This window comes from Chroicocephalus ridibundus, chromosome 4, assembly GCF_963924245.1.
Source record: "Chroicocephalus ridibundus chromosome 4, bChrRid1.1, whole genome shotgun sequence".
Taxonomy (NCBI): domain Eukaryota; kingdom Metazoa; phylum Chordata; class Aves; order Charadriiformes; family Laridae; genus Chroicocephalus; species Chroicocephalus ridibundus.
In genome coordinates, this window is record NC_086287.1 from 64364798 (window position 1) to 64392132 (window position 27335).

Below are 27335 nucleotides of genomic sequence, written 5' to 3' on the forward strand. Positions count from 1 at the left end.
TGAAAACTGAGCGGGACGAAAAAGAGAGAATGATGGCAAGAGCGGGGAGAGGATGGATGGGACACAAGGTACCGTGAAAGAGAGAAGCAGAGGTGTGAGGAATACACAGCCACTGACCTGACAATGGTTGGGAGAAACTCTCAAACAAACTTGCTCAAAGTTTTTTCTCTGTACATTTTGAATAACCCGAGGAGCGTGCACCTGCTCAACCTCCCGATTCCCCCAGCAGCTCTCAGGCAAAAAGAAAAAAAAGAAAGATTACCCCATTTGGGGGAGGAGAGGGAGAGGACTGAGGTGAAAGGAGGACAGAGAGCCTCCCCTTAAATCCATGCACGCACAGCACCTCACACAAAGTCACCACCAAGTCACCACGCGTGCCACGTCCCATGGGCCGCAGTAACACACATCAGTAATAACTGCTCCGAAGGGACACAGGAGGCTGCCAGGAGCCCTTGAAAGATGGGAGGGAGGGAAGGCAGAAGGGAGGATGGCACGCAAGGCGGGGAAGAGAAAGGAACCCATGTGCGGTGGGAAGAACAGAAAGCACCATCCCTCAGCGGGCAACGCTTTATCCAGGGCAGCGGCAGCGGCCCGGCACTGACAATACAGCGACTGGAGACACGCCTGCACCGCCGTGGCCCTCGCAGAAAAGTAGTTACTCCTTTTCCCGAAAACTTTGCCTGAGTAAGTATCGCCATCAGTTTCAAAACACGCAACCCAAGAGATAACGGCTTTGTAAGCGACAACCCGCCGCGCCCGCGCAGGGAGCGGAGTCGCAGGGAAGCGCCGTTTACCTGCCCCCACCCCCCTGCGCCGCTCCCTCTCCCGGGGCTCGCTCCCCACCGCCTCAAACCAGCCCGGCTCCCGCTTTCGGCCGGGAAAACTCTACCGGCGGAGCTGCCGGCCGGACCCGGCTGCGGGGCGGGGAGGGCAGGGCCCGGCGGCGGCAGCGGGACCTCCCGCAGCACCCGGCTCCCGCCGCGCTCCCCCCGCCCCGCCGAGTGAACTCCCGCCGCTGCCCCGCAGCTGTGTTCTCCCCCTTTCCCCGGCAAAAGGGCAGGAGAAGCGGGGGTGGAACCCGCTCCGGCAGCGGGGTGTCTGCGCACCCCCCGTGCCAGCGGCGTCCCGCGGGGGGCGCGGGCGGTGCCGAAGGTGAAGCCGGCACCGAGGGAACAAAGGCGGCGGGGAACAAAGAGCGGCAGGTACCGCCGCGGCGGAGCTGCGGAGGGGAGCGGAGCGGGGCCGGGCCGGGCGGGGCGGCGGCGGCACCGGCGGGCCGGGGCCGGCTCCGCCAAAGCCGCCGCTCCCCGCACAAAGGGGCAGCCGGGCCGCGCCGCAACTTCCCGCCGGCGGCTCCCGGCGGGGCAGACTCACCGCGGGCGCAGTCCCGGCATCGGCGGCGGGCGCGGGCGGCGGCGGAGAGGGCGGGAGGAGGAGAAGGAGGAGGAGGAGGAGGGACCGGGCGCTCCCCGCCCCGGCCGTTCCCGGGCGGGAAGGCGGCGCGGCCGCGGCCCCCGCAGCCCGCCCGGCCGCCGCTCCGCCTCCGCCGGCGGCCGCGGGGGGGCCTCTCCGGGGCGGTCTCCGTCCCCCGCAGCCCACGCGTGCCGTTTGTCCGGCGCACGCAGCTGCCCGCGCTTTGCAGCCTCCCACCCGGGGCCGGCCGTTCCCATCCGGAACGCCCCAGGCTGAGCCGCGGCTGTGCGTGTTTCGTGGGACGACCCGGCGAGAGCAAGGGGACGGTCCTCAGCTGCCTCACCCCGCTCCTGGCCATCGCCAGGCTTGTTCTCCTTCTTGGGGTTTCCCCTCCCAGCGCTAGCCGGGACGATGCTGCTCATCCCACCCCTGGGAAGCAGGCAGGCGACGCCACCAGCGCTGGGTGTCCCTGCGCTTTGGGTAAAGGGTTGGGCTGGAAGTAAGTAAGAAAACCTGTGTAGTGCTAAGAACCTTTTTCTGGTCTGGGAAGATTTGGGGTCAGAGGTGATACAAAGAATTAAAATGCTTTAGTGTTGTCACAAATCTGCAGCACCCCCAAATCAAATTCAGAAGATCAGGAATATAAGTGGGCAAAAACTGGAGACCTCTTGAGTTCCTGCACAGCCTCCGCAGCCCTCCCCAAGCTCAGCTCCCTTCGCCTCACGCACACATCCCAGACACCAGCTGCCTTCCTCTCTCTCTCAGATGCAGACTTTCCTCAGCTTTAGGGGCAGCACCACCTGGCCTTGCCCAGACAGATCTCTGAAAGGGTAAATGGGAGCCAGTTATACGAACACAGAGCAAACTGGGGGTTGTTTGGAACTTCAGAAGAGGGGTTTTGGAGGGGAAGAGGAAGGAGTTCCTTACGTTTGTTCTGTTTGATACCAGATAGCTTTTGGCTGTAGGCTTCACAAAGTTAGAGGATATAAATACTGAGATTGAGATTTGCTTTACACGCTCAGAGGTCAGCCGGCTATCCAAAGAAAAATGTAACTTTCCAAAAGCCACTTCCTGCAGTGCCGTTACATCGGGTTTCTCCTCAATGTGTGCTGATAAAACATCAACCAGCTTAAAAAAGTGGAAGCAAGCGAGGTCCTGTATTTGAAGGCTCCAAAGCCAAAGGTACCTACTTACTCAAGCTTCTCTTCATACCCACAGATATGTCTAAAGAAACTGACAGATTTGGAGCCCTGATTTTCTGTAAGGAAATTTTTCTTCTCCAGGCAAAAGTGAACCCTGTACTTTTTTTGTGCTGTTTCAGCTGGAGCCCAAGAACACAATGTCTTGCAGAAGCATCAGTCAAAGCTGGTTACAACTCGACTGCCCTGCCTTGGCAAACACCTGTCATGCTGTCCTTGCAACAAATCAACACGTGAGTGCTCTTTGTGTACTTTTTTACTTGTTTTATTGAGGATTAATTAGTGTTGGTATAGCGACACAATTGTCTGGTACTCCACGGACACAGCTGAAGGCAGAGGGCTGCGTTCAGGCTGTGCTGTAGTTTCCTAACTTCTGTGTTATGGCCACTGTGTTGCATATCCTCAAAGTGAAACAAGCATTTCTGACTGATTTACTATTCTTGACCATCAGATTTTAGTCTTATGCTTAAGGAAGGAGAGAAGAAGATGCAATATCAAAGCCAAGCTCTATTACTTGAAGAATTATTTCAACCCCCCTCTTGATCACTCTTCCACATGCCATCAAATTCAGCAGAAAACGTCTCATGGAGTCTTGACCTTTTGTGCCTTGGAGAACACCACCCTGCATTATCGCTCCATGCTCTTCTCACTGGCTTAACCCTGCGGTGAATCACGCAGCTCCTCGTCCCAGCACACACAGCACTGCAGGCACCTGCCAAGCTCTGTCAAACACAAGCACAGGTCCCAGCCCAAGGTGCTTGTTTTCACTTAAATTATGCATTTCATAACTAGCTTGGAAGGCACTTTGAAGATACAGCACTAAGTATTATTAATGCTAAATGGTATTTTTGGACAGGCATAATGCAAGCAATTAAATAGTAATACCATAAAAACAGGTGTGGGACACAAAGGTAGAATTAAGTCATTAAGTCATATATGCCTACTTTATATCCACATCTTACGGATGTTGATTACTCAGTACAGCCTGACACTCCGAAAATAAGCTTTCATCGCTCTTTTTATACACAGCCTTACAGCGAGGAACTGCTAAAGCCTGTGTTCAGATTAGTGTTTTGACAGGTATATCGGTGCTGCCAGCGAGGCTGGCAAGGAACTGCCATGGATCAGCCTTCGTGGAAGGTGAACATCTGGAAGCTGCGTGAGCAGGGCTCTCACCTACTGCCCACGAGTGTCCAAAATGAGCTGCCTGGATGGATGCACGGGACACTGGGGAAAAGACCCGCAGAGCAGCACTGCAGGCTACAGCCGTCGATGGTGAAGGTAACTGCGGTGGGGATGAGAAGCCCTCACAATTCCCGCGTGCCTCCTGAACGAATGTATGGTCAGTTCAACAATGTATCTTGCCCCCACCTTCCAACACCACTCTGAACAGCAAACTCACAGGACTGGATGTCTCTTGTACAAGGCATCCAGGTATGTCCACAAGTCCCTGTGGATGAACGGCATGACCTTCATGGTAGGACATCCCTTCTATAGTGCAGGATTCGCACGACTAGATTCCAGCATTGGTGGGAGATCAAATGCCCCAAGTCCACTCGATAAAGTGTTAACTCTGAAGGGTAGTGATGGCTGTGTAAACTAAGTTTGTTTGGATACTCCAAGTCATGTTTGCTCTGTAGTCTGCCAGAACAAACCTTTGGCCTGGTGACCCTCCTCTTTCCCCTGCGTGCAACCCCCTGTGCCATAGTGGCACGGTGTGTGCGCTGGAACTGGGAGCCAGATGGAAATTAGCCCAGAAGAAGAATACTTTGTTTTCGGCTGGATTGTTCCCAGGCTTTGATTGTGGTGTGGACACACAGAGAGGTATGTCAGCACAACTGAGGGGGCAGCAGGATCCAGCACAGAGACAGGAATGCACAGGACGAGCTGGAGCTGGGGATAGAACGATACACCAAGAGAACAAGGGACCAGCACCGTGCCAGAAACCTCAGCTGCTGTGCCCCGTTGCTGTCTGCTCACCCCGTCCCTCACAGGAGAGAGGACTGGGAAAGGGGAGGGAGGGGTGAGAGTGGAAACTCACCTTCGGACTGTCCTACCTTCCATCCCGCTGGCGCAGCAACACCGAGGAAATAAGGCTGCGGTTTTGCAAGCATCTTTTTTTGGTGGCAGCGCTTTGATGGAGCGGTTGGGTTACGTTGTGCTGGTGCAGCTCTTTGTGCAGTTGTGTTGTCAAACAGACCAGGAGACTGCTTTAAAAAAGCAGTACCCTCCCCACCTCAGTTATTTTTACCCTGGCTCAGGTCCAAGGCGCGATTCACCTCGTCTCCACCGAGGTGCAACTGCAAGAAGAGTGCTGGACTGGGAAAGTGTAGCCAGAAGCAGGCGAACAGGGGTCTGCGTAAATCCACGGTGCCTCTCAAAAAGTGCCCATGGCCCAGTCCCTCAGGGAGCGTTTCTCTTCAGCAATCACGGGCAACTTGTTTGTCAGAATTAGGGAGATCAAAAAAAGAGGAAAGAAAGGTTGAATCCGTGTAGGCACGTGCAGCATTTGCATACTATTTTCCTCTGCAAAACATAAAAGGAAATCTGACTGTAATCATGTTAGAAATGCTCCCTTTTCCCCTCCCATTTAATCTAAGCATTACGTATGACACAGTCCCCAGCATGTAAGACGGCAGTCCAGCAGAACACTTAGGCATGGACGCTGCCTTTAACACCTGACTCTTCCTGCTGAAGTCAGTGGAAACACTTCGATGCTTGAAGTTGCACATGCTTAACTGCTTTGTTAGGTCACAAGCTAATTTAAGGACAGAGAAGCACAGCTCCGAAAGAGAAAAATAGGTTAATAACACTGAAGTTGCAGCAAATCTGTGGGAAGCCTCCTGGAATAGGTTCGTAATTAGTAAATCGACCCTTCCCAAAGTAAATATTTTCACCTTTTCTTCAGCTCCCTTTTTCCCCTGATTTTGCCAGTGGACTGTGGTTCCTGGGTAAAGACAGGACAGACTGAAGACTTCTACACTTAAAAATCAGTGCCTGAATCGTACAGCAGCACCTGGGAGCCTGCACCGTGCTGTACCATCTTCCTATGCAGCATTGCATGAGGGAGGTGTTTCAAGGGGGTAGCTGTCTTAAGGTAACCAATGCTGAACATGCAGTTTGGGGTGAACTTCCAAATGTTTTTAGTTCCACCTAAACACGAGGAGAAACTTCTTTCCTTTGAGGGTGGCAGAGCACTGGCACAGGCTGCCCAGGGAGGTGGTGGAGTCTCCGTCCCTGGAGACATTCCAAAACCGCCTGGACGCGTTCCTGTGCAACCTGCTTTAAGGTGACCCTGCTCTGGCAGGGGGGTTGGACTAGATGATCTCCAGAGGTCCCTTCCAGTCATTCCGTGATTCTGTGACTCCGCTGATACACACAGCCCAGGTTAGTGGCCTGAGGACAGGCACCTGCAATCTGAACTGAGCAGGGCTCATTTTACTCCGTTCATAATACAGGTGCTGTGCATTGATAAAGGTTTACAATCTACATTTTCCCACCTCCCAAAGTGCGCCAGCTCCTTGGTTGCAGGCGAGGTGGGTTTGTTACGCAAAGAGATGTAACTTCAGGTTACACCCTGGAAATTAAAAGTCAAAGCTGAGCGCCCCCAGCCCTCAATACCTGCTGAGTAGAGGTTTTTATTGAGGCACCTCCAACCTGCCTAAGTTCTGCTTTGGGTACTTAAAGTGCATTTTTGGATCCCACTCGACACCTTGCTATCCTGATGAGCTTAGTGGGCTTAGGAGACTGTGTTTTAGGAGTCTGTTAGACTCCTGATTAGACAGGGCCAAAATCTTATGGAACTTTAGGAGTCTACAAGTAGACAGTCAGTACTCGTAGACTCCTAAAGGTCCATAAGACCTTGAGCCGGTCTTATCAGTGACTGCAGAAAGAATCCCCTTATCTTTTATCCCCAAAGTTTACCCGCCTTTTTGACTTACGTTAGTCAATCTAATAAAAAATATTATCTCTTCTGTCCTTAGACTGTCGCTGCTGCAGCGCTTGTACTCCAGTGTATTTGTAAGAGCACCATAGTGAGCCTGCAACTGAGACCACACCAGTCCTATCGGCTTTACCCTCGTGCTCCAAAGCTGGCTGGTGCCTCCCAAGCGTGCCGCATCCCACCAGTAGTTTGGCATCTCAGTTTTGCTCTATTTTTTGGAAGTTGGGTGAGAGAAACCTGCCAAAAAACACTGTATACAGCCAACCGTAGCAGAAGCTGGAGAAACACTGCGTGGTGGTCAAATGCCAGGTCTGGATTCAGGAACCTGCAGGACGTATGAGAAAATAACAGCCGCTGGGCAAGCAGCTTCTTTGCAATATAGCTCCAACTGGCCATCTGCAAGCTCCAGGCACTTGTAAAGCAAAACTGGGCAGCAGAAAGCACCTAAGGGCTTACGCAGTTTTCATTTGATGGCTTCCTCTCACCTCTGAGGCCCTTTCTCTGAGGCTCAGACGAGACATGGAGTAGTTTCACTTTGAGCAGTGACTGTTTTAATTTCTTGGCAGCCTTTCCCTTCCTTGCCACCTCCAGGAAAAGGCCTTCTCTCCGTAGTTGCACGTCTTGATATTTCTAAGACACACACGGGCTGGGGACTGCAGAAACGACGTCAGTGCTTGCCTCCCCATTATACCATACCAGGCACCCTTCTCACACCTCCGTCTTTGGGGAACGGCACCCTTGGGCAGCTCTCGGGCGGCAGCGGTTTGATTTGCCTCTGCTTCCACTGCAACACCTACATGTCTTGGGTGGCTACAGCCCATTTTCAACCATGATTCAATGGAGAACAAAAAAGCTCTCAAGAGAAGGAAGTGGGGCTAAGGCTTCTTTGGAAGCAGGGTTTAGTAATCCCCATCACCACCTTTAAAAATCAGTGCCCTTGGGCCCCAACCAGCCCTCAGCTCTGTCAACAGCTTTACTGCCAACTTTACTAACAGTCACACAAATGTAAATCTAGTGTGAGAAGAGGATTAAGCCCATTCTGGTTTTATGGCCTATGAAATGTCTACTGCCCTGCTGCCACTGTGCAGTGATACATAACACAGAAAAGGGGAATTCAGGCTGCTATTGTATCTTCAGAATTTTAAAGGAAAAAACGTGATTCCAGAAACTTTACCAGCCAGTAAAATGCATATGCAGACAAGGTTTCTTCTAAGTCAGAAGCTAAAAGCCTGTACCTTGCCAGATGCTGGTTGAAATACATTCATTTTTTTCCTGCAAAATAAGATTAGCAACAGCAATTTTCCATGCATTCAAGTTCAGGATTTTGTCTGCAAGGGGATTAAAGCTCGGGCAAACATGAGCCCGCCTGGATATTGCCCTACTCCGTCGACTGCTCTCACTTGGGATAAGACCCATGCAGGGGGCTATTTAGGAATTCCACTAAAATGATTATTTCTTCACTGATAACTCAGTTGGCTGAGATTTGCAAGGACTGAGGGAACTAGATTTACGGTTTGTAAAAATTTTTGTCGGATGTGGGTTCCTGACTCCCTTAGGCTGATATTTTCATACGAAAGGCTAGAAAGGGAGTGTTTTACTATAAAATTTATGATTGGATTTCAGCTCTTGGGCTTGGAATAAATACATTTTGGTTCCAGGTTTCTATAATCTTAGAGCATGGCTCAGATCTCTTAGCAGGATTGCAATGTACATACTACCAAATAGTTGTTATGATTATTAACAGTGTAACTCCACTGAGCTGTCAGCAGAAAAACAACCACGCTGAATACATATTTCAGTTAAAGATGCAGAATTATGTATATTTATGCACAAGACTGAAAAGCAGACAATATTTAAAATGTGCTTCGGGGCAAGAGATACGATTAATTTTTTGTTACCTTTATTATTTTCCAAGTTATCCTGGTCTCTAGCTCAAAAGTCTCACTCAGTCCTTACCTGGTAAAGTTGCCGTTGTCTTTAGTGTAAGATTTTCTGTGTGACTGTCACTTTTTTGGTCAGAAGGGATAGGTAGGGACTATAATGAGATATTACGCTGACCCTCGAAGTCACAATTGGTAGTGTTTGCCAAAATGGAAATGCATCTCCCTGGCAGACGCTCGCATACACTCCACCTCTCTGCTTCAGTCCTCCTGGTGAAAATCTCTTGCAGATCAGAAAGACAAGTGGCACATGGAAGACAGACTGCAGTGACCTCTTGTTTTGGTACTTAGTTTGTACATGCTGTTTGTTTTGGCATTGCGGATATATTTAGTAAACTGTCATGTGTTATAACTTGTGTGGCTCCCATGTTTTGAGAAACGTTTGCTGTCCTGCATTGCCTGGAGTCCTTAAATTGCTCTTTCATTTACACACTGCTCTATTTTAAAAGCAGTGTTTAGAGGTCATGTCTTCTCCCTTAAACCCACTGTGAGGATCCCGAGCTGCCAAACACTTGTGCAGTGGCACGGCAGGTTTTTAGCCAAGTCCTCTTCTCCTGAGCAAACGCTTTGGTATTTATTTGTAAATCGTTTTCCTGAAACCAAGGGAAATGCATGCTAAATAAGATGCTGATGTGTTTTCTGACTGCATGACAGACTGTCCCTTGAAGCGTGGCCCTGGATCCCTGGTGATATCACCCTCCTTGTGACAGGCTCTGCTATTTTTGGTTGTCAAGGTCTGGGTGCCGGGCGCTGGGGGACCTTTTGGTCCGCGGGAGCACGTGTACCACCATCCTGTCGTGGGCAGGCAGCCACCAGCCACATGTTTGTACTGGTGACAGGTTTGCTTGCTCATCCACTGCCCGGGACTGACCGCAGAGCAATGCCTTGCTTGCAATTTGCGGGGAAAAAAACCCAAACCTGTTATTTTGTGTTTAGCCCAAACATCAACAGTCAGCCTCACATCTCAAAGAAAGGGAAGGAAAACGGCAAAAAGAGCCCGTACCAGCACAAAGCTGGGGTTAAATCCGTGGGGTCGGTGCAGCGCTGCTGTCATCCCACCCCAGCCCCTGCAGGGCCCCACAGACAGGACCCACGACCCCTGTTCTCCGCACACCTCTCCATGGCCTTGCAACCTGCCAGCCCCACCCCAGGGATGCTGCACCCCACAGCTGACGTGTCAGGGTGTGCTTGCCCACCACACTGGCTGCCAGCCCTGGAGAGGAACCTGGATCAGAGGCAGCCGATCACACCTCCAACAGCCAGCTTTGGGCTTCCTCAGCCTCGGAGGGCAGCAGTAACCCTCTGTCCTCTCTGCCAATCACGGTGATTCCTCTCATTATCACTCCTAAATTGCTCCTGACATGGGCTTGTCCTGCGGCAAGTCCCAGATCTCTTGCTCAGATACGTACTACCAAGACCTGGTCTCAGTGTGCACTGGGGAGTCGTGCTGCCGCCTCCAGCTTTGGGCACCAGAGGAAGCTGCTGGACATCTCCTGGCTGCCACACAGTGAATCCCTGGCCCTTATTCTGCAGAAATAAAGTAAATACTTTCTCTGAATTTTAATTTCTGGAGAACATCTACTGATACGTAGGCCAGTGCGATACATTATCATGTATCATACAATGCTTGCGCTGGAAAAAACAAGGTCAAAGAAGTACAGCTTTCAGGCACAGCGGAAATTTTGTGACGATTGCAGTTCTTCTGGGAGTTGTTATTATTAGGATTTGTAGTGCGTAAAATCCAGGACTCTGTTGTGGCAAAGGTGCGTATCGCTGCCGCCAGCAGAAAAAGGGTAAGAGGAGCTGGTGCACAGCCCTGGAGGTGTCAGCTGTAATGGAGTCATTATGGGTGCCTGTGCAGGAGCTCGTTCCTGCTGGAGGCAGGCGGAGGTTGGACCAGTTCAAGCCTCAGTCAGTTGAACTCATGCTTGAGCCTCTCCAGGGTTCGGTGGACAGGTGGCAAAATGGTCCCAGTCAGCAGCCAGACGAAGACAGGAGCAGAGGGGTCCCTGTCAGAGCAGAAGCTCACACAGATGAGAAGGGGTTGGTCACAGCGGGGAAACGTAGGCATGAAGAGTGATGAAGTCCTGTCAGGGCCAGGGCTTGGGTGAAGGGTGGCCGAAGCAAGACCTCACTGATACTCCAAGAGGCATTTCTATCCTTCCCTACCACCTCTAGTCAGATGGTCTTCACATCTCCTCTGCATCAGGACCGGCACTTGTGAGAGCCATAAATCCCAGCTTAAATAAACTGATACAGCTGCAGAACAGTCCGGAAAAAGGAATGTAGTGGGTTTTCAGTTGGATGGCTGGAGCCAGCACAGGAGACGATGGTTGATGGATCAGAGGCGGGGGGAGCAAGCAAGCAAGGCAAGGACTTCAGCTTCTGGCAGCAATGTCCACATGGGTGAGCATGAGCCAGCGTTTTGTTTAAGTTTATCTAAGTGGGGCGGTCACAGTAGGGTGATCCCATCCTGAGCCACCCCAGCCGTGCCCTCTCCTTCTGTCCTACACCAGATTTAGTGATGAGAGGCCCGCAGGGTGAGTCAGCTCAACTAGCAGATCCAACAGAAAACTACTAGGAAGCATTTCTTTGCAGAAAGAGTGGCCAAACACTGGAACAGGCTTCCTAGAGAGGTGGTTGATGTCCCAAGCCTCTCAGTGGTTAAAAGGCATTTGGGCAATGCCCTTAATAACATGATTTAACTTTTGGTCAGCCCTGAAGTAGTCAGGTAGTTGGACTAGGTGATCATTGTAGGTCCCTTCCAACTGAAAAGCTCTGTTCTATTCTACTCTTTCATGGAGGTACTTTCTGGGATGCTTCTGATCAATCAGATCAGCTTACGGAACAAATTCATGCCATGGTCATGCCATCACTAGAGGCAATGCAAAGGGAGTAATCTTAAGCATGTGGTTTTGTGATGTGGCTGAGCCTGTTTACCTGCCCAGAGTCCCCAGTGTGCACAGTCGGGTCCCTGTTCCCCTCCCCGTCGCACCTGTGGCTGCAGTGCTGGCACTGGTACCACTGACCATGCAGCAATCTCTAAAGTAACCAACAGCTCGTTGCAGAAATAACAATAGCTTCTGGCTCGGCTGGTTGAGTGCCCTGACTCACCGTGCCAGTGAGCACCAAAGCAAGGGATCACCAGAGGAACTGGATTTGCTGGTGGTTTGATGAGCTGAGCCGTACCCGAAAGCTGCCCCTCCAGCATGACCTTGCAGCAGAGTAAGACCACAGCAAGACCTGCAGTGCCAGTTGGCAGGCAGAAACTGATGCTCACAAGCAGATGTGCAGTGAACCATCCTGCCGTGTGGCAGCTTACACTTCCATAGCAAGATGCAGCGCTGGGCTCCAGATGTTTCACCAACCCGGAAAAAAAAGCTGGGTCAAGGTCTCTCCAGGCAATACAAAACAAGCTGTAGGCAGACGTGCATGAGCAAACTGTATTCTATAAAAGAACACATCTTTTAGGACAAAACTCAACTCTCGCTAGTGCAAGCAAAGGTAAGCTGGATGTGGGAGAGCATGTGCTTGTTGGAGCAATGAAACGACTCATCTGCAAGTGCCAGATGGGCCCCTGAGAAAGCCCTGTGTGACACAGAGATGCTGTTATTGCACTGCCACCATGGATAAAACAAAATGTAAATCTCTCACAAGTTCAAAGTATTACCCCATGCTGTTTTAATAACAAAGTTCACTGCGTAATTTGGCTCTGGGCTCCTTATTCACTTCAGGCAAGTCCAAAAGTGAAATGGGAATGGGGTAAGAGGCCAGAGCTGAAATGCAAAAAGAAGCTGCTCATCGCCGATGTTTAGTTCGTGCCACTAAACCTTCATTTTCAATGCTGCTAGTCCTTCATTTTCATGACAACTTTGAAGATCTATTATAATTATAGTTTAATGAAAAAGCTGAATCCAGAGATGTAATTGCAAAAGGGTAATTGCCTACTGTGCATTATATTTAGAAGAGGCAATTAACTGTATATTCCAGTGATGGATTGAAAAGATGAATTTTAGCAATGACAGAGTTCAACAACTGGGAAATCTTGGTTTTAAAAAGTGTATCTAGTATTTTTATTTTCTTTTTACATTAGGGCTCCATAGTTATTTCCATTTTTAAAGAAAGATTGATTTCAGTAACTGCTAGAATTAATCAGATGTGACTAACCAGGAGGGTACCTGTAGCTTTTGCTTATTGAAGAAAGTCTGTACTTTACAAGGATTTATCCAGATTCCTAATTATCTTTTTAATAAAACTATTAGAAATGGTGAGTGATACTTTTTTTTAAGAAGGTTATTTTTCACTTAGGTCAGACCCAATGGAGGTTGGCTTGCAATTAAAAACGAGTAAACAGGTGCTTTAAAATTTATTTTTACCGTACAAAATATGTTAACTGTCCCGAATACATACAGGAAAAGACACAGAAGTTACACTTTAAAAAAAAATAAAACCAACTGATTTATTAAATAAAGGAGCATTTTCTGTCATTGGATTTGGACTTTTTTTCTGGTTTTCAGGATTTCAGAAATGCTAGCTCTCAGGTAAGAGGAAAAAAGCAAATTTTCCCGCTTTTTCAGTTGTCAGTTGGTTTCTTGAGCTATCCTTAACCAGGTAACTGACTGAATTGAAAATAAGAAATACTCTTTCTGCTCCTGCAGAGCAGGCTTTTGTTAAAGCCAGGACCCTGCCTCACGCCAGTGCTGGCTGCTGGAGCCTCAGACCAGAGCACCTTATCAGGAGACAGGCTCTACAACATGCAGTGTCTTTACAGCTGCATTAAACTGTGGCTGATGTGGGACATATTTAATTATAAATAGCCTTACTGCCAAAAGAGTAAATACAATTAAATAACTCCAATGATCTTAGTGTTTTTTTGGGAGAGTGATGCCAAGAGCTGGGGTAGTAGGTGGGCTCCTAGCGACACGTATTGGTATGGCAAATCCTCCTAAATGAAGTCAAAAGCACTTTGGTGCAAATCTCCTACAGAAAGTGTTTAGTCCCAGCCCTGGCTGGGAGGGGTGTCTCCCACCAGCGCGGTGAAGGCCTATCTAAATGACGAACTGACATTAAATGTGTTTAATCAAAACCCATGTGATTTGCAGAAGCAACGATGACATCTAGTGGAGAAGCGCATTATTCACACTAAGGGGGAAATCGCAATTAATGCTGCGGGCCAGCAGGTCACGAGTACTTGGGAGGGATTTTTCCAAGGAGAAATTACCACCACTGTTGCTAGCGGTTGGAAAGGCACCAACAATGAACGTTTTTGAAAGTTTATCCCAATGATTTGTAAATGTTACGTGACCCCAAGTTGCTGGGGGAGAGCTGGTACCCAGCACTGAGACCAGCCCTATTGTTTTCCACTGTTTTAAGCACCATGGAATCAAATTTTCATGTTCCAGCCTTAAAAATGATAGGTTAAAGCAGCAGAAGGAAGGGATCTTGCTGTTGAGCTAAACTCTTGTGACTCTTGTGTTTTGCCCATTTTGTACTACGGCGATTGACGTTGCATGCTTCTGTAAATACTGAGTAGTGACACACACTATATATCGCTCCTTTGTAATCATATCTGACGTCAGCTGTGAAAACATGAGAAATCAGATTTTTTATGCCTGTAGTCCGTGCCTCTCTGTGTGCTTTTAAAGGACAGTTTGCCAACAAGTTGGATCAGGAGAGAAGTTAAAGGGGAAGGTGTTTCCCAAGAAACCTGAAAAGGCAATAGCTGGTTTTATAGTCCTGATAAGAAGAAAGATATCAAAGGGAATGATAAGCCTCCCATGGCTTAGAAACGAGTGTGAGTCTAAGGTGGGAGAGCCCCCAGTGGGGTACTAGGAAAACCTGCTACCACCAGAGCCAGCAAGGAGAGGCTGGAAAACCAGACAAGCACCATGTTTTTTAAGTTTATTTTGCTTTTTTCAACTCAAAGTGCATGAGGTCTACCCATAAGCATCCTGTTTGGAAAATGCTATTTGCGTGTCCAGGGCAAAGCCTTTAGACTGTACAGGTTAAATTTCCTCCAAGACCCAGGTTTCCTACAGGAAACACAGAGGCAGAAGCAGCTTCCAGGGGCTTCCCTAGGAGAGGTGGCAGCAAAACATTATTGGCAGGACTGCCCGATCCCAGAAACTGTGTGCAAAGAGCATGGCCTGGGAACTTGAGAAAACTCTGCTTTTTCAATCTTGAATTATAACAGACCTGTAATCAAATAGGGAATATTCTCAGGCAATATGTAGAAGAGAATGTCTAGTTTTCACTGACTTAAGGAAATTTCTTAAAAAGTAGGGATTCCTATGGCTGCAAAGGCTGCATTCCTATGCGCTGTTTAAAAAAATTTAATCAAGACCTTAAATAATGAGTTACACAGAGACCTAAAGCATTCCTCAGTTTAGTCTTGTTCATTAAAACTTAACACTAATAGAGAACTCTGGGATTGTTCAGGATTACTGTAGTGTTCCGCCTAAATCTCAAGGTAAATACTTGACTCACATTTTCTGCTCTGGGAGTGTATTAAATAGGCAATAAAGCTTCTCCCTGAATAAAGGGTCTTGTGTCTCACAATATCCCTTTCAGCCGCTGCAGAAAGCCTGCAGACCCTGCATGGCTCCCTGCCTGACTTGGCGAGACTGGCAGGACTTAGATGCGGAGGGATGCTGAATCCTCCTCATCCACGCATGGCAGATGCCCACAGAAACACCAAAAAGCAGGAGGGCTTTTCTGAAGTCATTTCCACTGTGATAGTTTCTTTTAAACCAAATTGCCTTCACGAGCAGTTCCCAGCATCCCATGTTCTTGCAATTTTACTCATGACATTTACACGTCTTTCTCTTTTGTTTGCCTTTCCAGTTTGGTGCTTTGTTAAAGCTTTATTGGGACGCTAACCTGAAACTTGCGAAGTCACACACAGACAAAACAAAAATGCAACCGCTGGAAGAGGATGAAAAGTAAACCCTGCCAGCACCAAGTCGTGTTTGCTCAGAGTGGACTGCATGGAAATAGCAATTCATACCGAACAGGCAATCACGTCTGTATTTGAGTGCCTTATAGTATTCCCTTCCAGTCTCAAATGGCAGATCTAGATGCTGAAAACCCATTCCCGGCATTGGCTCTTTGGCCAGAACAGTATCAATATTTCAGACTCCCCATACATGCTTATGTATTTATTTTCTGTTTTCAAACGCCTGCACAAGGCACACCAGTACACCCCTTACGGCTTATGGACAGCAACAGGTAGTCACGCAGCGGCACTGCCCTCTGCCTAGAGTACAGAGGGTGGTAAGCTGTGGCCATCTTACATGTGCCAGCTCATGTCCTGCAGCTCCCAGCAGCTTGCAGGCAACCCTGAGTTACTGACCAAACACCTTCCAGTCCCACCCCGCTCTTCCATTAATGTTATCGCTCAGAGTGCAAACACAGGGCTCCCCTTTCCTCCACACAACGTGAGCTGCCCACAGAGATAACCGAACTCATTGCTGAGATTCAGGAAATCTCCACGCTCCGCTCGAGGTGACTAAGCAGCAGTGCTCCTTTTTTACTTATTTACCAGCAGTGGCTTATTTTTGTCCCCACCACGTGCCCATAAAGCACAAGCCAGTGCACAAGAAGTAGGAAAGCAATTAAAGCTGCAGGGTTCGTTTCCCGGTTGTGTATTCCGGGCTGTATAGAAAAGGGCAGATGTGCAGCTCCCAAGATATCAGCCCCCTTTAGTCTATCATTTCTCAAGGCTTGCACTAGTTTATCATGGATCAGTACCCTCTTATAGGTGATGCCTGTATACTTGCTATACTTGTCAAGCCGCACTTTACTCCAGGATTACCCCAGCTGATTTCAACAGGCTTGTCTGTGACCGTTTAAAACTCCCCACAAAACGTGAGGGATGTAATGCAGAAGTACCATGTGAAATTTGCTGGCCTGTGTTACACAGGTTGGGCAGAGCAGAAAATCAGAAAAGGGTTCAAAAGCTGTGAGTCCTTATGTCAGTGAGAGGATTTACAGATAAGAACTTGGTGTAAATGATTGGGGAATTTGCCCTGTGGAAGGACAGCAAAGAAATTTCACTGAAAAACCAGACAGTGGGATGGTAAAAGCTTGGTGTAGGAAGTTTTTGGTTTATTTTTCCCCTCTTGAAGCAAATAGGAGGCTGTTGGATTTCTACTGATTACATTTTCTGGCGATAGATGCAGGAAACCCATTTAAAGGAGGGATCTGCACCAGGGGAGATTTGGGGATCTGGGCATACTAGGAAAAGCTACTACAGAAATTTCATCAGAGAGTGTTTGCTCGTGAGGTTTCTGCATTTCTCTTTACAGTCACCAAAGCAAATGGAGTGCAAACTGGAGCGACTTCCCCACATCTTTCAAAGGTTGGAAATGGGTTACAGATGAGGCTGTTCTGCCTGTAAACAGTCTTAATGAGAATACGTGTGTGGTGTGAGATTTCCTCTGTGACCGTGGTGCCCGCGTGGGCGAGACTTGTTCGTAAATCCCGTGGTTTTGGAAAGCACATCAAGCAGTTGGACCGAACGCGGCTGAGGTTTTTTGGAGGGCAGAGGACCCACTGCACAGGCATGTGCAGCACAGTGCGCAGGTCCTGTAGTCGCGCAGGATTTCTTGACCCATGTGAAGTGCTCAGAGACAGTCCACTGAGGCTTTGGCTACCGCACCTCTGGAAATCTTTAGTTAACAGAAAGGACTTAACCAGAGAAAATCAGTGGAGCCTTGAGTCCAGTTATAAATGCTAGCGCTCTCAGGCACTCTGAGAAACACCCACACATCCATCCCCAGAACTTCCTAATTAATTTTAATGAGCACAGAGAGCCAAAGGTGAGTGTCCTGGGAGATTTATATGTGCCTTCTCACACTCTCACAGGTTTCCGTTTACCTTCATCTGGAAAGCTGACTCATTCACTCCAAGCTATATGTAATGTCTGTGCACACAGGCTGGGAACACTGCTCCTCACAACCCTACAAATGGGGCACATTTCCAGAATTTCCTTCCCAGGTCCCTTTTATTTTTTACCACAGATTTCCATCCCCCTGGTTTAGGTTTCTCTTTGTCCACAGGGTACCTACTTCAAGGATGCCTAAAAGGCTTACAGTGGCCAAGTGCCGCAGAAAGAAGAAAGAAATTAGTGTCGTCAGAGCAACATCCCATGACTTGGAGCAGGTCTCAGTGAGCACAAGCCAGTTGCTGGATCAGTTGTCCTTGCTCCCTGATCCTGCATCCCAATCTCCCTAGCTACCAAGCTCCATGCCAACGACGGCAATGCCAGTACTTCTGGATATTTTCCTACACATCTTTGCTCCTCCTTTAGCTCAGCAGACGTGTTTCTGTTGGTGCACATTCATAAATGCTGTGATTTATCTGATGCACAGACTGGCACATTTATGCACTTACTACATGTAGTAAACCTCAGGTCTGGTGTGTGTATACAGACGCATTTATGTAATTGAACATTTAGGAGTAATTACTCTAATTGCCTCGCCTGACTTGTTAAGACTCCCATTCTGAAGATGAAATTGATTTACCTAAAGAGGCTCCATCTTCATAGTCTCCTTCATTCATATTTGCCACTTACACAGCCAACAGCTTTGCCATATCCCCCTTCCCACACCGTGACCCTTCACGTTAGAAGCAGGCAATGGCTAGGGCTGCTTAATCCTCCGAGCTGGATGCATGTGTCACAGGCAGTCTGCAGTAAGTTGTGTCTGCTTGCACAATCCCACAATTTCTACTAGATATATAACCCACCTGTAGCTTGGCGTGGCATCCTCTTCTCCCTCCCTCTGTCCCCACTCAGTAACCAACACAGGCTGAAGAATCCCGCGAGGTCTGGCTACGCAATGTGGGTATCTGCATACGTGTATGAGCTAATCTCTCCGTGTTTGCAAAACTCCCCAATCTGCGCGTTCACAGATGAATCTGCAAATGAGAAAACACTACGGTTTGAGCACAAGGCTGCAAAGACCTTGATGTTATGAAAACCAAGCCTCCAGCACACAGGTTGTAACTTCGCATTTCAACTATTTAGATAAGAACACGCCACCTATTCTATTACTCTTTACAAAGGCTCAGGTTTAGTCATTGTTGTGCCGCAAGGAGATACGCCTTCATTCTTGCAATAACTCTCCACTGCCTGTGCTGAGGTGAAGGGTCCTGAAGGAATGGAGCTGTTGTAATCATTTGCCAGCTCCTCTCAGCCTTTTTAAGAGACAGACCTTCACGTGTTGATCATACACTGTGCTGAGCCACCTCACCCAGCAGCCTTTTGCTAAGGGGGTGAATTTTTGCTTTCCCAAATGGGATGCCTTTCCCAATTCTTTCCAACAGGTGTAGAAATTATACTCAAAAAAGTAACCAGTGAGATCCAGAAGGGAGACTGAACCAGTGCTCTTCCTTAGCTCTGCAAAGGCATGAAGTTAGTGTGCTTTAAAGCCATGACATAATGAAGATGATTTAAAATAAAGAGGACAGATGTTTTATGGGCTTTCTTCCCTTTCTGAGCTCTGGACAGCTGGCCTTACAGCAACTCCTGCATTTATTTGGACAGGTGGAAATAAGAACGGGGCAAACTCATTCATGCTATTTTAATTCTCTGAGACAGCCCTAAATGAGATTTTATTGTTTACACAGCATATATAAAACAGGCAATGATCCAACATAAAGTTTCATGGTGGCGTCCTTCAGAAAATTTCTTTAATACTTTTGTGGGTTTCCTGCTTGTGTGTAATACACATTCCAGACTCCCAAGAATAATACCAAATAACCTCTATAGCATGCCACAGCACCGTCGCCCAGTATGAGAACAAATCTTTCCTTGGAATTCAGAGGTACCTGCTCGGCACCATTTCTCTGTACCACTAGGTGGCTTTTCCACCTGGTAGTCTGTATCTCTTTCTTCAAAGTCACTTCAAAGTTACTACAAGTACAATGAATCTGCTGGTAAGTGCAACCATCAAACTGGTGGAAAAGAGAGAAGGAAGCTAAGACATCATTCAGGAGATGAACTCTTAAACTCCCCATACGTTAGCAAAATCTTTACCAATCCCTTGTCAGTCCTTCTAATGTGTTGTTTCAAGTTAGTTACAGCTAGCTAGCTTACTTCTAGATTTTGAGTAGCATAAGGTATGTGCTCAGATACATTTCTCTACAGCTATGAAACTTTGCCAAGTACCACATGTGTCTGATTTTATGATAGACATTTTTGTAGTTCATCAGAATAAACTAATTAGTAACACAGAAACAGGATGTGTACTATTTAATGACCATGTTCTCAGGAAGAGTAAATCCAGGTTTGCCTTTTCAGATATTTTATGCCAGTTTTTAACTTAAACTTTTTAACTACAGAACTTTACTCACATGTAAACACTGCAAATGTCTGGCTACTGGTAGTATCTTTTCCAAGTAGCACTCAATGTCTCAAATTCTCCCCAAAAAGGAAAGCCCCGAGTGGCTCATTGACTAGAGTACAGAACAGTACGGGGGGAGGGATGAGGGCCACATATCCACAGCTGTGTTAAAAAAAAAATACATCCTCCCCTAGTTTTTCTTTAAATTTGGCCATGTTGAGTTGCAAGTATTTTATTGGAAGCAGAACACAGCTGAGTTGGGCAGAGACAGACCAGAGAGATATTAAAAGTTTGGTAGACAAACTCAGGATTTGCATTTTTCATTCTTTTCAGACGTTTGTTCCTTTCACATGTTTGACTCTTGTTTTCTATTATAAAAATGGCCATATAGTCACTGGAGAGAAACCATGGAGCTCTGTCCTGACAAGTACCATTCAGTGGTGTGAAAAGCTGCATCAACAGCCCTTTCAGGAAAAACACAGTGACACACCTGGGATTCACAGGCAAATTTTAGGGGAGCTAATCCTGCAACTGATTTTACACACATCAGGTAAGATTTCAAAGAGGAATGCCAGCTGCTGATGAAAAGGCTGGAGAAAGCTCCTGCTTTAGAAAACCGCAGAGAGCCTTTTGGACTTGATTATCTGTGTAAAAGCTGGTCCCACCTCCAGATAATCAGCAAAGATGGACCCAAAAACACTGTCTGAGAAAAACACACTCAGAGCTGCTCTGTGTTGATGCAGCACTACTCGCTCTTGGTTTCTATGTGCCAGTTTGCACCATTTCAATCCAAGTCTCTGCCCTGATTGTAGCAGCCAGCTTTTTACACCAACTGGTTTTCAATACGCAGCTTTCCCAGAGGCCATGGACTAACACCAGATTTCTGAGGGAAAGAGGAGGATAATAGTTAAATTTAGTGGAGTAAACTGGCACTCATTAAAACAGGGTAGTAATATTGCTGAATAAATAAAGCAATCAGGAATACGTGACTTTTCTTTATTATACAAATACCTTTCAAGCAGCCTTTAAATAGCATAACCGTCCATAGTATAATCCGCTCAGACCCAAGTGAGCTCTGCCTGAGCAGCCAACTAAAAGCCATGTTATCACATTAGCCTGGTCCTGATTCAAAGTCAATATACTCTACTCCCATGGCGCTTTTCTGCTGCGGCTTGGCACTATGCGAACGCAGGCACACAGCTTTTGGTGGGCATGGAGCACAAGCAAGAGTCGTCTGCGGTATCTCAGTGCATGCCACACCAACGTACCAGACCTACCTGCAATACACATGCAGGTGCATGTCTAGGCTGATCTTCAAGTTACAATAATCGTAACAAAAAAAACCCCAAACATGGCAGTTTAGATCTGTCACGCTCAAGTCCTTTCATCATAATCTGTGCCTTTGCTTTGGCCCGGCAGAGTTTAATGTACCTGCACAGCATGAACCGAAAGCCCTGCCAGTCAGTGCCGGCAGTATTTCACTCCCTGTGAGCGCTGCTGTACATGGCTTCACCAGCTGAAAGGCACTGGATGACTAGTAAAGTTCAGGACAACCTCTGATCTCTTGGCTGCCCCTCAAGCTGTATTATCTCTGCAAACATGCACTTCCCTTAATCTATATACAATCTTTTTTCAGACAGAGTAATTTAAAAAGTTCCGTGTCTTTTCCCTGGCTTCTTTTAGCTAAACATTTTGCAGCCCCCGCCCTGTGCCCAGAGTCCGTAGATTTGTCCTGTGATTTTTTTTTTAAATCAAACTTTGTACTCCTCAGTCAGCTCTGCCCTTTATACAGAACTTTTTTTCAGGTCAAATGCTCTCTTTTCCCCTCTCCACCTCATGGAGCTTTATTCATACGCCTGAAGAGTCCTTGTGGAAGCAAACTTTAGTCACAGCCCTGCATGGTTTTTAAACACTTCCCTCCATGGATTTCCATCATCTGCTTTTAATTCACTGTTCCCACAAGCCAAAGCCGAGAGCTACAGCGCATGAGCAATGAAAAGTGGGGTGTCCATGTCAGGGTTATTCCTGGACCTTCTGCAGGCCTGGCTGTGCAAAGGGATTTCGGTATGACGTCTGTCAGTGAGTGCAAGCCCTGAGCAGAGGAGGCATCACCCAATGGGGATATCAAAGCAAAAACCTGGGGCCACTGCAGGAGGCAGCTGGACACCTCTCAAAGCCTTGCTCAGCCACCCGGGCCAGGGCCACCTCTTGCCTATGAGGTACCTGCCTTTCTCCCAGCCCTCAGAGATACCCACTGCTGTAGAGGCTGTGGCTCTTGGTCATGGGAACATTTGATATGCTTTACACGCGGTTGGTATTTCTGTTAGATGTTCCTCTTGAAAGCTTCTCTCTTGTCACCTTCAGAATTATCTTCTTTGCTTTTATGCCTTTGTGAAATAGTCTTATGATAAATATGGGACATGCATGCTGTGGTGTGATGTTTTTTACTGGTTTGGTATAGTTAGAGGACATGTATAGGACTTTGACAGCAATTTTCCAGCACAACAAACATGTTGTTATAATCCTCTATTCTCAATTATTTTCTTTTGAGTGCAGTTAGACCGTATGGGGAAGAGTGTGAAAAACAGCTTTTGCAAGGTATCAACTTTGTTTTATCAAGGACTGTGCTGGCAGTTTATACCTCATATTTTAATTGTTCACGGTAAGGAAACATCAGTGGATTCAATCTAATAGTATTTTTCTACATGGGTGCCAAGCTTTTTGCATCTGAAAGGCTACATGGAAATTATTCACAAATGCAGGTATTCATTGATAATAGCTTTTCTGGCACTTTTCATCAGATGATCTACAAAGGAAATCAGTGTCCGTATTTTCCTGTTATTGGTACAGAAGCAAAGAGAGGAAAAAGGACTTGATAAGGTTTATGCCTCCTAACAACATAATGCTTTGCAGAGATGTTAGACTGCTGGCTCCTCTTGACTTTACTTGGAGTTAAGAGAGCCCTGGAGGCCCATTAGGCAACTATTAACGTTGACCTAAATAATTTCTTTACATTTCAATCTATTTACCGTCTTTACAGAGAGTATTTCGACACTAAGAAAGGAAGTTGCATCATGATTCTACTAGCAGTAGTCTCACAGGCTTCTCAAAACTCATTTCAAACATTTTACGACCTTACCAAGATTCAGACACGTTCAACTTTCAGCACGGAGTGGAACCCCTGTGACTCCAAAGGGATGTGTGAGCATGATGCATAAAGGTAAGTCCTTGCAGAATCACAGCAGTGGGCAATATCTTCACTGGAAATTAAACATTTCATGGTGAGGTCGTACAAAGAGGTATTTTTTTCTAATTACACATTTGGGAGCATAGTGTGGCTGCTTTAATTCGGAGATCACTTCATACTGAAAACCTACACAGACTGCCTTCTAAGAAATAACCCTTGAAGTAAAAGGTGACATTTTCTAAGGTTTTTTTTTAAGTGCCACCCAGGTTCACGCATACAGGCTTCCTCCATCTCTGCATCAAAAGAGTACTTATATTAGTAACTGTATGCGGTCAAAAAAGCAGCTGAAACCAAAAGGCTATAAATGACCATTTATCCAAACTTTTTCAACTTCAGTTTTTAAACCATTTAAGCCAAAATATATAAAACAAGCCAGATTTGTTGAACACATGGCTCAGGTTCAGTGATACAGATCATAAAACTTAGCCAGGCTTACAGAGAATCTGATCTCAGCTTCAGATCTGTGATTTACATTGGTTTCAGTTTTTCTTCAAGTATTTTGCATGCCCTAACAACTGCATTTTAGTTTTCAGTGTCAGGGTCCCTTGTGCACCAACACACTCTGCAACCTCTTTCCCCTGTTCCGAGGGGGTTTGTGCCCGTGTTCAGGGCCAGGTCTCTAAACCTGGGACAAGACTGCAGGGAAAAGAGCTGTGAGAAGTCTCCTTTGGGCCAGGCTACGCCTGGCCTTGTGCCTGATCCTGCTCTTGCCTCCTTGACTTGCGTTTCTGCCTTGAACATGGCCCTACCTCCTTGTCATGGCTTTGCCCAGCCATCCTTGGGCTACAGCTAATCCCAATTCTTGTCACTGCGGCTGCTCTGCTCAGCCTGTTGGGGTGCTGCAAGACTGCACTCCAACAGGCACTGAGCTCATATCAAGAGAGCCTGACATGTGGCTTTTCTAGGCGCTTCTTTCAAAAAACAAACCAGCTTGCTAAGTTACTGAAAAACCTACCGCATCTTCATTAAAAATCTTGCAGGCAGTTCTCATTTAGTTAAACAACAGGATCTGCCACTTGGGTGAAGTACCATTTGCCACGATTTCTCTGAATGTGATATGCAATAGCAGCATGATGAACAGTCTCTTGCACCATGTAGATGCCATTTCTTTCTGGGTACAGAAGTCCCAGTCCCATTTTAGTAAGGGTTTTGTTGGAGAGTGGTGATTTTGTTGCACTAAGAAGGTGTTCTTATTAAATCTGCACTTGAAATAGGGCTCTTAGTCATTGCTATACCATCTTTGTCTCGTTCTCTCCCTTATTCTTTGGACACAACACAGAGCAAGCTGTTATAGCATGAATGCCAAATCTTGTGGACTGAGAGGCTGGAAATTTCTCTAGGACAGAAGGGTAAGCTCTATTTACATGCTGGATAATACACAGAAACCTGCAATTCTACCTACAAAGCTTTATCTTGATATTTAAAGGGTGAGAAAAATATAGTGAAATGTAGTTATATGGCCCTGGTGCTACCACATGACCAGAAGTGTGAGCAGTCGACCAGTGTTGGTAGGATTACAGCATCGGACAGAAGCAGTTGTACAGTTCGCAGCTGCAAAAGTGCCGGCAGACACACTATGTGCACAAAACCAAAGAGAGTTTTAAGAGCTTTCCTGACTGCAAACATGGGTTAAGTATCCACCAAAAAAAATGCAGGGGAGAAAGCAGACAGAGCTAATAACAAGGTGTATTAAAAAAGGTGTACATACATATACATCTGTATCTAGATACACAGAGATGGGCAGCAGGACAATCATAAGGCAAAACCACATTACAGGATGTGAGCATTTTCACCCTACAAGAAATAAGGAGAAAACCATCTGATTAGCCAGAAAAACTGCAAAATTTAAGATGAGGGGAATGTGACAACTCCAACCCCTTCATGAATAGTGTTTTGTCTTCCTTTGTTGTCCGGCTGAGCTGGTTTTGAAAGCCCCTTCATCAGCAGTATGTAGTTTCTAGCACAATAAAGGTGCAAAACTAAACAATCCTTAGAACACTCAGGCTCTTAACTGATGAACCTATATTGCAAGTTCCTCCAGTCATGTTTGGTTATAAACAAATTTTTTTTCCTAAAATACAGTGATCAAAAAGATATGCAGCTCCCACCGCCTCCAAAATTAATAACTTCTTCAAAAAATGCTTCTCTTACTATCCATCATATTTTATTGCTTGCTTTTCAGGAGCCACAGCAGATCACAAGGGTGGTATTAGAAGATGTACAGGCAAACTAACACAGAGCTCCTGCATCCTAAAGTTACGCTTTAAGCATGGTTGCACCACAGCTCTGTGAAACAGCAATCTTGGGTTCTTGGACAACTTCTACCATTTACATAACCTGATTCCAAATCTACAGCTGCTTAACTTTTGTTGCATTGACTAATCTCACTGAACTCCAAGGGCAGGATTTAGGGGGCCTCTGACACAAGTATTGCAACTCCCAGTATCTGTTGATTCAGATCACCTAATCAAGTGCCTCTGCTCCCTTTTCAGCCAAAGTAGTTAAGCTCCATCAAATATGGATCTCCTACACCCCAATCACCAAACTGCAAGTCAAGCACTGTCTGGCTAGGTCTCTTTCTAGCCCTCTGCATTTCACAGCCAAGCCTAAATACAGGAGGTGGGATGGAAGACGCAATGCCTTGGATTATGCCATAACCTAGTACCTAAAGCAGTCTCTGAGTCATGAGTGGGTTGCATCCCATCAGGCCAAGATAAAACTGAATTTAGATTTCACACTCCCTAGTTGATGACGTTTATTAAACTCTTATGGGAAGGATAAGCTCTGGTGCTTCTCTTCCCTTACCCTTTTCACAGAAGCCTGCGTTTTTTCTACAAACAGCGCTGGACTCATCACTACGAGGCTCCAAGTGTGTACAGCAGAGTGGGCTTCTCCAGGGATTCAGGTGGAATATAGACACGTCTTTGCTGTGCTCCTGAACCATGGCAAGACTCAGCCAAGAGCCTAGCCCTACCTGTCACTGCTGCCTGTCCAGTCATGGGCACTCCAGTTTAGTGGCCTGGGGAACTGCCAGAACAAATGAGTAGGTGATAGGAATTTCTACATACCTCTAGGGTCAGACAGCTGCCACAGCAGGAGATTTATAGGTAGTTTTCTTGAACTTGGCCAAATGAATCCACCTGAGCCCCATTTCTGGTGCCCAAAGGACATATTGTAGAACCTATCGATAGTGACAATGCACTTATTTAAGGACCTGGACGTCTGACGGCAAGCTACATAACCCTATGTATTTTAACTCACACACCCCTAAAATTTTAATTACTTACCTCATGATGATATTTTAAGGGTTAATTTACATTTGAGGAAACATCACAGACACCCACATAATTCTGAGCACTCTGCGTAATTAAGAAAAGCAGCAATATTCATGCTACCCTGAGAGCGAGAGCCTGCAGAACTACCGGTTACATTCAAAATACTTGTCATACAGGTTCTGAATTGCCCTGGGATGCATGGGTTGCATTACCTGGAAAAGGGTGCAGCAGTAAGGCAAGCAAGTCGTCCTGAGTATCATCGTGTCTGGCCTTTCCTTGAGACCCTCCCCAGGACTGGGAACACGGAACATCCTGAAGACGGAAGACTGGGGGAGGTGGCTCACTGGCATTTTCAGCAGATTGAAAGCCCTTGGTGATGTGGATATTCTCAATTCACCTGCAACAAACAGGACCCTAGTGAGAGTGGATTAATATTTACTATCACATTTTTAAAAGGGCTTAGAAAGGTCCTTCCCAGGCAAGAGCTCTGACCACTAGGCATTTACATCAAAAGTGAGCATTCTATCCTGTAAAAAAGTGAGATCTAGCCAATTATTTATAAAAATACTCATAACTGACAACCATCAGTAGATCCTCTATCGCACATAGTTCAAGGTATCTCACTTTTAGTCCTGCCTGAGGTGTGGGATGGAGTTTCAGAGCCATTCTCGCATTTGATTTGTATCAGCTAACTCCAAACAGCTTTCTCATAAGCCTGCAGACTTCCTGCTCTGTTTGTCAAGATACCTGCCCTTTCCAGTGAATTGCAGAGGGACCATAAGGGCTTAATTTGGGGTTCTAGATTGTAGTTTGAATGTTAGGAGTTAAAAAGAAAATACTACAGTGCTTAACATGCTCACACACATATTTTTTATTGGCTGCAGATCAGATCTTTGTTCTAATATGGATGACCTCATTTGTAATAACAGCTATGGTTACAAACAGTGCTCCTGAAACCCAGGAGAATTCATAA

At 46.7% G+C, this 27335-nt stretch overlaps 1 long non-coding RNA gene across 1 annotated transcript; it reads left to right on the forward strand.

Annotated features, from left to right (window-relative positions):
- The first annotated feature begins 286 nt into the window (after positions 1-286).
- Positions 287-5703, forward strand: LOC134515026 (uncharacterized). Its single transcript, XR_010070851.1, has 3 exons — positions 287-684; positions 2735-2845; positions 3064-5703. It is a non-coding gene; the product is annotated as an uncharacterized LOC134515026 (long non-coding RNA).
- Positions 5704-27335: the final 21632 nt, after the last annotated feature.